The sequence below is a fragment of the Argiope bruennichi genome, chromosome 5, assembly GCF_947563725.1.
Source record: "Argiope bruennichi chromosome 5, qqArgBrue1.1, whole genome shotgun sequence".
NCBI lineage: Eukaryota > Metazoa > Arthropoda > Arachnida > Araneae > Araneidae > Argiope > Argiope bruennichi.
Genome location: NC_079155.1, coordinates 35702681 through 35716353, shown reverse-complemented (window position 1 = coordinate 35716353; position 13673 = coordinate 35702681). Strand labels below are relative to the sequence as shown.

At 28.8% G+C, this 13673-nt stretch overlaps 1 protein-coding gene across 1 annotated transcript in view; it reads right to left on the bottom strand.

The window, feature by feature from the left end:
• The window catches only part of LOC129968547 (protein Wnt-5b-like), a 678623-nt gene extending 666623 nt beyond the window's left edge, over nt 1-12000 (bottom strand). Inside the window, exon 1 of the mRNA XM_056082546.1 lies at nt 11763-12000. The gene's annotated coding sequence lies outside the window, so the exon portion shown is untranslated. The remainder of the gene's footprint in view (nt 1-11762) is intronic.
• Nucleotides 12001-13673: the final 1673 nt, after the last annotated feature.

Here is a 13673-nt window from a genome sequence, read left to right as displayed (position 1 = left end):
TTCTAAAATTTCGGACCTAGGATAAATCCATCAATGCCCTGCATGCCATAGGTTAATAACAGCTAGGTAATATAGATCTTTTGCATGAATCTAGTATTTTTACTGAATCTATTGAGCGAACATGTATTTTGAACGCTATTTTTTAGGACGCTTGATAATAAAATGTGGCATGAAATAACAATTATAGCCCTAATATTAAATCTGAATTTCCTTGAATTAAGTCATTGTGATGAGTCATTTATGAGTTAACCCTTTAAAGGGCCATTTTTTTCTAGTCATATTATGTCAAAATATTTTTAGGCTTGAAATTAGAATAAGAAAAGGGATTCATTTAGCTTATTAGATAAATTTAATTTGATTAATTAATTAATTCGGTTAATTAATAATTAAGTATCAAATCAAGACACATTATTTTGTGTGAGATAAAGAACTAAAGCATCTAAGTTTCTGTCTTTCTAAAAAAATGTGTCAAAACTTATGCCAATCTACATAAATTCATACAAAGAGTGATAAATTTGGTGTGAAGCATACTTCCCACGGCCCTAGAAGGGGTTAATGCGATTACATGTATGTGGAAGTATAAACCTACAGATGGTTAATCCTTTAACATATTTGGTTCAGAATTTTATAACTACTGTTTAGATGCTAAACCTGTGTACCAGATTTTATCTATTTAGCTCTTTCCGTTTTTTAATTATTAAGTTCACTGGTACTTGAACAGCCAGGCAGTCAAAATTAATCTGATTTCTTTGAAAATGTCATAGAAATCAGAACATTTGGTCTGAAGTTCATATACTAGATTTCATTCGTCTAGTTCAAAACGCCATCATTCCTGATTATACTTTGACATAATTTTGTAATGTGTCCAGGAGTTCTAGAATACCCTGTATTTTTTAAGTCATATTATTTTTACTATAATTAAAATTATATTTATAAAAATAATTTTATCTCATTTACTTTATTTTATTTTTATTAAATACTTTTTTACTGTTTTATTGAATAATTTTTTACTGCTATTTTCTCCAAGGACAATTTTTACTCCATTTTAAAATTCAAAAGAATTATTACATCAATATTACCAGTTTGATTGCAATATTCATTTTCTATTTAATTCAATTTATTTTTGAAAAAATTATTTTTAATTATTGCCACTATAATTTACTGAAAAATAAATATACTTAATATTTTCACGGATCAGTGTCAGTAACCCAAATTGAGTGACAGAGATCAAATAATTATTGGTTATAGTGCTGAGAGGGAGGTAACTTAAATTTTATTCCCAAAATGTAAGACTTCATATGTCTTTATAATTAATGAAATGTTTGATGTTTCTTTATGACTGAAAAAACTATTTTGATTTTGGAAAAAAAAATAAAGCAGAAATGGAACCGTTTTACATTATTCGATCCTTGTGTAAGACTACAATTGTTTGCTCTTATATTTAAGTAATGTTAAATTAAGAATGTGGTAAAATACTATTTATTCTTGAATTTTATTGATACAAATAATCAAAATTAAAAGAAAAATTATGTTATGATATAATAATCGATGTTGTACGTCACAGAAAGTTTTAAGTTTATTTCTTACTCAGTATTTCATGAATAAGCAAAATAAATTATTATAACTGTAGGATTAAGAAGAAAAAAATGGAAAACAAGAAAACAAGGTAATTATATATTATCAAGAATGCTTCTTTTTTTATATAAATATACGAGAAGACGTCAAATACAGGATATGCCAACCACTATTTTCATACTTTGTTATCCATGCTTTATAGATAAAATTGATCGATAAACATTATTATTTATGCATTCCGGCAGAAAGAAATCCACCGGATTGAGATCTGATAAGTATGGAAGAATAAAATTTCTTCGCTCTAAATATTTTAATTTTTTGCATTTTTCTTTTACAATTAAAAAAACTCTGCATTTGTGCAAAAACTTTTACAGTAATAAGTTTAAATCATGTATCTTGCATTTACCGATTTCGACTTCCTTATTCTTTAATATGAGTTGTGAAACTTTAATGTTTGTTCGTAACTTCTGATGTAACAGTTATTCAGACAATGAATACGACTTTTGGGGAACGCCCTGCAGTAAGATACGAATTAACACCACTTTAAAGCTAATTATTAACCCGTCTAACAAAACAAATAAAACAAAATTTCAAGTTCAAATACACATTTGGAAAATAATAGTTCTGCGGTGACATAAGTGAAAATGATTACTTAAGTAGCCTATGATTTCATTCGTCTGACTGTTAGCTGACGTTAACGCAAGTATCAACTCAATTAATTTGCATAAGTAATAATGTAACGAAGACAAATCATCGCCAGCCAAGGGTTTGTTAAAAAAATATCAACAAGTAGTTCCATAGACAAATAAAGGGGTTGTGCGATGACATTTACCATTTAATAGCTGAAGAATCGTGACGTGCTTCTTAATAACTTCTCCAACTGGAACTTGTCACACACCTGTCAGTGAAAAGCAAAATAGACAGATAACTTTAGCTCTCCGGTTTCTTGTAACATTAGGAATAGTTACATCAGCAATTTGACAATGATTGACTTCACTTCATTTTCTAAACAGAGCAGATTTCTAGTTTAGGGACTCACTCGTATTAAAAACCATTCCTTCAAATTCTAACCATTAACAGCAATTTTTATTTATTCATTACTTTTTATGGATAAAACCTGAGAGTGCTAAAAAATAAATTGCATTTATTATACACACATGCAAAAAATAAATTCATCTTATCTGCATTCTTAAAATTATTTATATTTAAATTGTTTGAATGCAACATTTAAACGAAAAAGAAAGTGGGAGTGGTCTCCGTAAAACTTTCTGGCAGACTCTCTAATAAGCTTGTCATGCCAGAGAACGCCTTGCATGGCACTGTCGTACAATAGTTACCAAATGTCAACCTTTAGCGTGAATTTAGCATCTTTACTAAAACTATCTTTGGCGATTTTTTTGGCGATTAAGCCCTGACATGCGGTTAATAGCATTCGAAAATCGAATTCGTACTTTAGATACATTTTTCCCGATCGATTAATTTGACTCAAAATCGCACTTGTAGTCACAAATACCAAATTCTGTGACTACTAATTCTAATTCTAGTCCCTAATTTGACATATTTAAGTTACTGTTTTTTTTAATTACAGTATTTACATGTTTCTGAAAGTAGAAATTGATAGACAGTCAACCCACCGAATCTTACCTATCTAGCTCTGTTTGTTTTGTAGTTATCATGTTAACCTATATTCGAACAGCAGCGCAGACGGACTTCTTCTGAACAGATTTTATTCAAAATTTGATAAAAATGTTTGGTCTAAAGTTTGTTTTTTATAAATTTCAACCGCGTAGCTCAGATTGCTTTTGAGTTAGTTATCTTTGCTACAAACAGACAGACGGATATTTACAAAAAATGTGTTTTACGAATTCAGTGAGAACTCAGGAACGTGGAGATTCCTCAAAATCTCGAATTCCAATTTTTCGTCGACTACTATACTTTCTCTATATTGTGTATACGAGAAAATAATAATACTTCACTTCTGAGTTGTTTAAGCACCTGGTGTGTCTAACTTCTTCGCTTTTGAAGTGGTATTTTAATTTATAAGCTCCAAATGAGCATTTTCCCCACAGCTTTAAATACTCCTTTTTGGTCTTTCATTTTGCAGTGGTGGAAGCAAAAGCTTCTTAGTCTTGATTTTAACAAAGAACCTTTTAAGACTTTTATAAAGAGCTAACACTAACGTACGTAACACAGAAATCAATCTTATTACTTTTTGTCTAATGCCAACGGTCAAATGTAAATAAACCATCATACCAATTTCAGATTGCTTTGTTGAACGTTTTTACAGTTACATTTAATTAATTATTTCCTTTAAATAATTGATGAAGTTGCAAAATATAATAAAAAAACTTTCTGAAAAGGGTTTACCATGTAACCAGAAAAAACATTCAATCAGGAGTAATAAGATATAAAGGAAATCAAGAAATAGGCTTCAAAGTTTAATCGAGGTCATAAATAGATCGGTAATAGCAATGGCTATCTTACGGAAATTGATATTCATATCTTTCAAAACGTTTATCTTACAAAAATAAATTTTTGTATTACCTCAAGATTCAAAAATTGGCTTTTTAATGACATCGATTTCATTTTTGTAGATTTTTCCCCTAATTTTAACAATATTTTTAATTCAAATTAATAAACTATGTGTAAAAGGGTTTTTAAATCTATGACGGTATTCGAACTCAACCATCAAATCATTCATTATGTGTTTTTAACCAGTCATTTAATTTTATTTATACCATGCTAAATGTTTCGATTAACTCCCATATTTGAAAATCAGATTGAAATTCTAAGAAATACTACTCCCGAAGTAAATGATTTCATGCAGATTTCATCGTATTACAGCTGGCCATTATCACCTGCCCCTGGAAAGCGAAATATAAATACAGAGAATCATAAATTTTCAAGCAAACGATTTCTAAAAACTTAATATTACAGCTGGCCATTCTCATCTGCCACTGGAAAGCGAAATATAAATAAAGAATCATGCAAACGATTTTTTTAAAAATATAGTATCTAGATTTTATTGAAATTGCAAAGTTATAATTCAAATGATAATTCTGTCATAAGCAGAAGGATTTTTATATCGGTAAATTAACAAAAAAATTTCACTCCCCCCCCCTTTTTTTTTTCTAAAATCATGTTTTAAAGATATTTCGAATGGTTGAAAATGTTGTGCAAAAGAGATTGAAGTTCAAATTTTCATCACCAATCTCTTTAAATCAAATGATCGCTCTTATTATTCCTTATTTTAATAACGTATTTGAAAATTTTACCATGTTATAACATATTTCTGTAATCATATTAAGATCTGAATATATAATCCAGTGACAAAGCATATAAATAATTTTATGCTTTTTACTAGCCGCCTTTGGCGACCAGCCGGTTCGCCAATCTTAGTGTTCGTTAAAATTTTAATAATTAAATATTTTATGCAATTCCAACTTCTTCAGCAAAATATTTTATTCTTCAGCAAAATATTTTAAAACTTCAAATTTTGATAGTCATATAATTCACTCATAATATTATAAAGGCCTTCAGTCATAACGTGATATGTATCTCTCTAATTTTCTGTTACCCCTCGTAGAATTTATGCTTTAAATTAAAGTGTAAAGGATTAATCTGCAATTAATATAACAATATTTTTTACTGAAACAAAGCATTTTTTTAATAATATGATTACTGATAATAGAGTCACTGAGCGTTTAAACTTTATGGGCACTAAAGAATATCTTTCTTAATTTATGTAATATCTCAAGCATTTGTCAACAAAATTTTCTCAGATTCATCATGAATGGATCGATTCATTAACAATGTTTCATTTTAAATGCATCAAACACTCAGAAAATAAAATGAATCGTTTAAAATAATCTGTCGAAAACAGGTTTAAAAAAACTACTTAAAAAACGATGTACTTAAAACTATAAGCATATATAAAAATATATATATAACTAACATAAATACAATTTAATTACAAAAGCATGCAACTAACCTAAAAATAATTTAAATCATTGAAAACAGGTTAAAAAAACTACTTAAAAAACGACGTACTTAAAACTATAAGCATATATAAAAAATATATATATAACTAACATAAATACAATTTAATTACAAAAGCATGCAACTAACCTAAAAATAATTTAAATCATTGTAAACAGGTTAAAAAAAACTACTTAAAAAACGATGTACTTAAAACTATAAGCATATACAAAAAATATATAACATAAATACAATTTACTTACAAAAGCATACAACTAACCTAAAAGTAATTTAAATCGTCCGTTGATAATGGTTGCCATGCCAACGATCAGAACACAGTGCGCATGCGTGAATTTTCTTCGCCTTTTACGTAACGCAAATGCGTGAATTTTTCTACGCCAGTTGGGGTAACGCTATGAAGATTAGACATTTTTAATTTCCTTTATTCTGTGCTATTTTAATTCAAAAGTACTTCAGAATGAATCTGAAACATGGATTAATTAACAATGTTTAATTTTAAATGCATAAAACATTAAGAAAATAAACAGAATCGTTTGAAATAATCCGCCGAAAAATCTTAACCCTAGCCTCATTACTGTTGGGAGAAAAAAAGAACTAAAGCCTAAATCATTTGGCGTTGGGGAAAATTGAAGATTTTTTTGGCGGAAAAGTTGGCGGTGGGAAAATGGAAGATTTTTTTGGCGGGAAAGTTAGTTTTTAATTAATAATTGACTACCCCTAACATTTAGGGGGATGAAAAATAGATGTTGGCCGATTCTCATAGATACCGGATAAGCACAAAAAATTTCATCAAAATCGGTCAAGCCGTTTCGGAGGAGTATGGCAACGAAAACTGTGACACGAGAATTTTATATATTAGATTATTGTTTACTCCTTGGATTTATTTTTTAAAAATGAAAATCGTTTTGCAACATTATTTTTTTACATTAAGGGCCACACATCAAGTTTTTAAGATCACATGTATATAGATATATAATAAGCACAAAATTTATTTTCTGTATATTAAGCTTTATAAATATTCAATGTACATTAAAAAGTTGAACATGAACATTAAATTATTTGCATAACATACGGAAGATTCACTCATTTAAAAGGAGTATAAAAAATGAAAAGATCATCTTTCAGATAAAACTTTTCTGCATTGTCGCGTCTGTAAAATGTCAACAGTTATTTAAACAGACGGATATTTTCTCATTAACTTCATATGCATTATAGCAATTCAAATGGCGACAAAGCACTGTCGCACGAATCTAGATTATGCATATGTTTAATTATTATATGCAACAAAGTAATAAAAATCAAATTTATGGCTCTGTGACTGTTTTGGGTATCTTATTTTCTCATAATTCACTTTATTTTATGACTGAACTAAAAAAAAAGATCAGTTCTACTTTATATATATAAATATTAAACAGCGACCTAAATAAAAAAAATTTATTGTTTGCTAATGAACTGAACTTGAAAGTAGAAATAAATATGAAAAGAGTATTGCCATTAACATATTTACAAATGTTTTTTGTTTTTTGTTGCCTTAAAAACAGACCGAAGAATTCTTTTTTAAAAAAATAGTATTTCGGCTCTTTCTTTGAAATTGAAGAATTATTAATCAATTATTAAGTATTAAAAGGCACAAAATTAAATTCAAAACATTCATTATTTAAAAAAAGGCATAGTTATTCCTATAAATATACGAACACTAAAAATATTTGTAATTTTGCTATTCTTTCGATCCAGAAAAATTTTTCTTCAGAACTATTTATATAAAATAAGAAATTTATTCCTTTTTGAATACATGTAACTTTTTAACTGTTATAAGTTTAATTTTGAAAAGTTGTTTAATCAGGCAACATTTAAAAGAAAGAAATATCATCAAAATATGCGAAATACAAGAAAAATAAAAATCCCATTGGCTTAAAATAATTTGTAATATTTATGTTTTATGCTAATAAAATTATTTTTTAATATTATTTAATTTAATATTATGATATAAATAAAATAATAAGATGATAAAATGTTTTGATAATTTAGTATGATGATAAAATGTTTTCCAAACATAAATGTAAAAATTCTACTTTTTAAAACAATCTGCATTTTGGTACTTTAATCGAATTGTGCATTCTTTGAAACCTGAAATTGTTCGAAAGTATCCCTATGATTAAATATTTAAAAATTTCAAAGCGATTTTTATTCAATTTAATCAAATAAAAGTTCAGATTAGAACTAACCAAAAAGTTCAGATAAGAGCAGAATAAAGATACCCCCCCCCGTAAAATTTGAATCTCAAAAATGCCTGTAAACTTACACTTCATTCAAGGACATGCGTCTGAACGTTTAACACAGAATATCATTTGATTTAGTTTTGTTAGAGGAAAAGTATTAATTATTTCAACTGACTGAACGAATTAGTATTGGATTTCAATTAGAATTCTGTATTCAAAGTATAATTTTGTGCTCATAGAACCATACAAATGTTCAGCAACATTCAGCTTGTTTTTGAAATTAAAAATATTTATTCCAAACGATTTTAAATTTTTAATAATAGTTTTATAGACAAATGATTTTTGGTATTGCGTCTGCCTGTGTGTCCGTTTGTTTGTCTATCTGTTAACCCGATAATTCAAAAACGTTTTAAGCTATATGATTGAAATCTGGAATATAGACTTTATATCAAATTTTGAAGAAAGTTCATTCAGATGAAATCTGACTGTCTTACTGTTCGATAATAAATGAACTCCATGAAAGAAAAAGAAAACAGGCAGGTACACAGGTTTAACATCTGAATTGAAGATTTTTATCCAATTTTTAGCTGGTCAGTACCTGTCGGTCTGTACTTCCAAATACATATAAACGGATTAATTCGTAAATGCGAGGACTAAAATTCGGATGCGATCTTGTGACTACTACTATAACTCCGCGTCAAATTTTAATTTCAATCGGTTATAAAAAAGGCTTCCAAAATACATATTTGCTTCATAAATTCAGTAACAAGCTGGAGTGGTCTTCCTAAAACTTTCTCGCATGCTCTTTAATAATGGTGTTTTTTGAGATAAGCTTTGAATGGCACTGGCGTGCAATAGTTATGAAATATTAATCTTTGACGTGAAAATAGCCTTTTTACTAACTCTATAGAGTGATCTTGGCGGGTTATTTGGCGATTAATCACTGGCATGAGGCTAAAAATACCCGAAAATTGAATTTGTGTTCTAAACACGTTTTTCCCAACCGATTGAAATAAAAATTTGTCACAGAACTACGTTTGTAGTCACAAAACCCCGTACCAAATTTGATAAATTTAAGTCATTGCGTCTTTGAGTTATCGCGTTTATATGTTTCTGAAAGTACAGACCGACAGACGATCAACCTCTCATTGTATTTGGCTCAGAATTTGGAAGATGTCTAAAATATAGATATTAATTCTATGTATCGAATTTCATTTATCTAGCTCTGTTCATTTCCTAATTCATTTTCTTTTAAATTATATTCGAACAGCCGGACAGACAGACTTCCTGTGAGCGAATTTTACTCAAAATTTGATAGAAATTTTCAAAGTTGGTATAAACGTATACTAAATTTCATCTGCCTAGATCAAAGTATTTTTGAGTTATCTATCTTTATCACAGCCAGACAGACGGACATTTTCCAAAAATGTTTTTTCCTACTCCCCCACACCCCGTTTTTAGAGAGGTTTTTGGAGATCCGTGAAAATCTCCAGTACGAATTTTTTGGCGATTGCTATACTTTGCACTGCGTATACGAGAAAGTAAAAAGGCTAAACGCAAGACAAATATCTATCATTCATAATTTTTATTCGCCAATGCCAGGTAAGACATTTATGGCCTTAACTAAGATTCATATTGTCACACGGGGGGAGAGGGACAATACCTTTATTGGAGAATCTGCGAGAAAGTTTCGGGAAGACCACCATCGTTGGTAATTTTTAAGCTTCATGTACGAGAGCACAAAATTATTATTAGCTATAGCAAAAATTATTGATTTCTTTTATTTTTATTTGGAATTCATTATTATTATTTTATTTATAATTTATTATTTATTACTATTATTTTATTTATAATTTATTATTTACTATTATTATTTTATTTATTATTTATTTATTTGGAATTTTGTAGTATATTTACTTTTTGTCCGGTTGGGTTTCATTATTTTTAATGATAAAATTTTTGTACTTTCTAGTTAAATGAATCTTCAATATAAATGAAACAATGCTATACCTTTAAAATTTTATGTTGGCATTTATTATAAATATATATATTCATTTATATCATTTCTCTTCAAATGGTGCCTATGCTGGCGGTCAGAGAGGATATATGAAACTGTTAGATAATATTTCATATTTCAGTTGGAGATAGAGATCAATTGTTAAATATTTCATGTGGCAGAAATTTTATGAGTCTGATTGAAAAAAAAAGATTGCTTACGCTATCATTAAAAAATATAAAGGACCAGATGTAAATTGAATTTTTCTAAAGCTTGAAATGAATATAAATTCTATTATACCGAAATTGCTGAAGGTGAAACAGCTCCAATTAATGTATTAATCCTCATTAATATTAAATCTAATTTTGGTACAGTGAAATATCAATTATTAATTACCCAATTCAGTTATTTATATTTTATAATAATGTATGCAATTCATATCTGCAAATGAAAATGAACCCTTTATTTGGTACTATTGCTCAGAAGCAATGTGTTCCCTTTGTGTCTTACGGAAGATATATAACTCCAAATGCTTTAATCGGCATTGTAAGCATGCCTTTATATAGTTTTATGGGTAATAATTAAAATAAATTTGTAAGAATTTATTATAAAAATTAATTAATTATTTAAAATAGATTTCTAAGAACATGTAAATATATTACTCATATCCTTTTTATTATGTGTACCCCCAAAACATTTTTACTGCAACTTAACTCATTTAAAAGGAAAATACTGTTCATTTCAACTGATTAAAAACACACCATCGAGAACACATTAATTATTCTTTCATAACAATACGAATCTTTTTTATTCTTATGATTATTATTTATATGATATAAAATTTTTAAAAGTTTGAAAAGCTTTAATGAAACCTTTAGTGCAATAAATTTGTTAAGAATTTATTTAAAAAAATATGGATTATTTAAAATAAATTTCTAAGGATGTGTAAATATATTATACATATCATATTTAAAATGTGCACCCAAAATTTTTTACTACAACGTAAGTCAATTAAAGGGACAATATTGTTAATTTAAACTGATTAAAATCGACACGTTCTAGAATTCCTTAATTATTCTTTCATAACTGTACGATTTTTTTTTATTCCTGCGATTATTATTTATATGATATAATTAAAAAAGTGTGGAAGCCTTTAAAGTAACAGACAATATAAAATTTGTAACAAAACATGTTTTTTATGTTATATAGCTGCATTATTTTGCTGTACCACGGTTTTCTCGGCATTCTATCGGATACTAGCATTTCAAATTCAGAGTTTCAGAGTTAGAAAGAAAAGATTAACGCAATTCCAAGCACGTAAATCTCCATTGTTTTTAAAATATAGCTGGCAAAGTATCAAAAATAATAAAACAAACAAAAGTTTGAACATTTTTCATTTCTTTTAAAATCATATCTTTGTTTAAAATTATAAAAAATTAGCAAAAAATAATCAATTTAATATCTTTATCGTCTGCTTTTTTATTTATCATTTTTACTCGGAAATACTCATACCGAAGTAAATAATGATTTGATTATTGCCAATGAGATGCAAATGATATAAAAATTACCGATTGATGCTTTAAGCAATGTTTTAAAATTATTAAAAATTAAAATAGCTATAAAATTTAAAAAATATTTAGATAGGCAACCCCCCCCCCCGCAGAAATATGCCCTGAAATTATTTATCCAAAATACAACAAAAACACATTTTTGTTTATAAATACATTCTATAATTGATCGATTATGAATTGTATCCATATCCAAAATGAACTGAAATAATTTGAACAATCTCTTTCCAAATCTCAGCTTTAATTATAGGAATGCGCGGATAAAGCAAACTTGTTGAGTCAAAAAATATTGTTTGCTTTTTTAATTAGAAGAAAAAAATTATGTTTAATTGTTTGATATATTTTTCAAAAGTAATTTTAATTTCTAAAAAAAAATTCATACATGAAATAAATATAAACACTTACTTCTTTGAATTTCGAAGAAATCCAATTGTTCTTCAGGTAAATGATCTCCTGTTCTTCAGTACCAAAAAAACCCCAAATTCTTTTCTTTTTGTACAGCGCACAATTATTACAAATCAAAGCATTTCATTATTATTCTTTCACAAACGAATAAATTCTCGGAATTAACACTGCGGAAAATTCTTCACGTCTGCAAATGATCAGAGAAAAGAACATAAATTCATTGATGGCATCAGCAAAGAACTCGGGCTACATTAAAACCGGATGTCATTTTGGCTTTCGCGGGACTTCATGATCGTCTGCTTTTTTGAGTGCAGCGACACCTGTTGACAAGGCACTTTTGTGAGGTAGAAACGGGATGTTGATGAGGAGTCAGAAAAGATGACGGAAGAAGAATTTAAAAAGTTACCGTGACAGGCGTATCAGAGCGAAATGGCAAGGATCATCACGTTTTGAAACATTCTTTCTTAAAGGAGCACTTTTAATAACTCATATAAAAAGATAAACGCATTGTAAGGAAAGTTAATATACAATGATAATTATTAATAAAAAATATCTAAACACAAAAATTTTATTGAAATTCGTTATTTTAATTAACGGCTTACCTTTTTTAGACAAATGAAATATTTTTGTTTAATCAAGTAAAATATAAATTAAATGCAATAAATGAGATTAATTAGCAGGTGCAATCCCGATTTTAAACTCCTTCTTCCGTATTTGTCTCCATTTCAAATAGAATCTGACTGTTCTCCTTTTTTAAATCACTAATAAATAATTACTGACTATTTATTAATTATTAATGTCACAAAATGTTTTAAAAGGAGCAATCTAAAAAAATAGATTGAAGAATTTTCCCTTCCAATTATTTTTACTCCATGAACGTATTCACTCAGTTTAAAGTGGACAGTCCCAATTATGTTCTGAATTCGAATATAAATTTTTGATATTATGCACCTCTGTCTGTCTGTGAACAGGATTGTTTAAAAATGCATTGTATGAGACCAAATAAAAAATGCTTGAATTTGTAGGCCCCCCCCCCAAATTTCTGGCATAATCTGCCGAGAAGAAGTTTGTCTATTTGTCCGTTTGCATGCGAAAATGATAACCTAAAAACACAAAAAGCTATATATGTATGGAATTTAGTGTACAAATTTTGAATCAAAATTTTTGACCAAAGGGGAAACCATTTGATGGTCCGTGTATCCGTGTGAATTTGAAAGTGATAACTCAAAAGCGCAATGAATTGGATAAATAAAATTTGATAAGTGATCGTGGGACAAAATAGCATTTCAGTGTGAAATTTTGAATATAATCGGGGAGGCCGCGGAGCCTGGTCTCATCTTCGGAATTGGAGGGTTTCAAGCTCGAGACCCGATACCACCAAAGAACCGTCGTGTAAGGTGGTCTGTTGCACGTTAAATCCGTCCTGACCAAACGTCCTCCCGCTGGTGTGGTATGGAGAGGGGGGTGCCAGCTCAGGCGTCGTCCTCGTCGTCTGACCGCGGTTCAAAATTACGAGGTCCGTCCCAAAATAGCCCTAGTGTTGCTTCAAACGGGACGTTAATATAACTAAACTAAACTAAACTAAACTCGAATATAATCGGTAAGAAGGTATCAACGTCAAAAATTCACATTTATACCATACGCACCATACTGTATCATAACGTGCGAAAGTCAGGATGGGAGTGGATCTCTCACGCTTATGTACGGTAGTGACATTCTAGGATTCGCCGCCTCCCTTCCTGAACTACATCAACCCCACTATATGTTCAGGGAGCGCAAGGGATAAATGAAGGAAGACAGAGAAGATGTTGATCACTTAAGAATCGGAGAAATTGAAAGGACTACACTTTCTTTGGGTTAATTAATGATGGTTAAGTATTCGATATGCAAAATAAAGATTAATGAATTCAA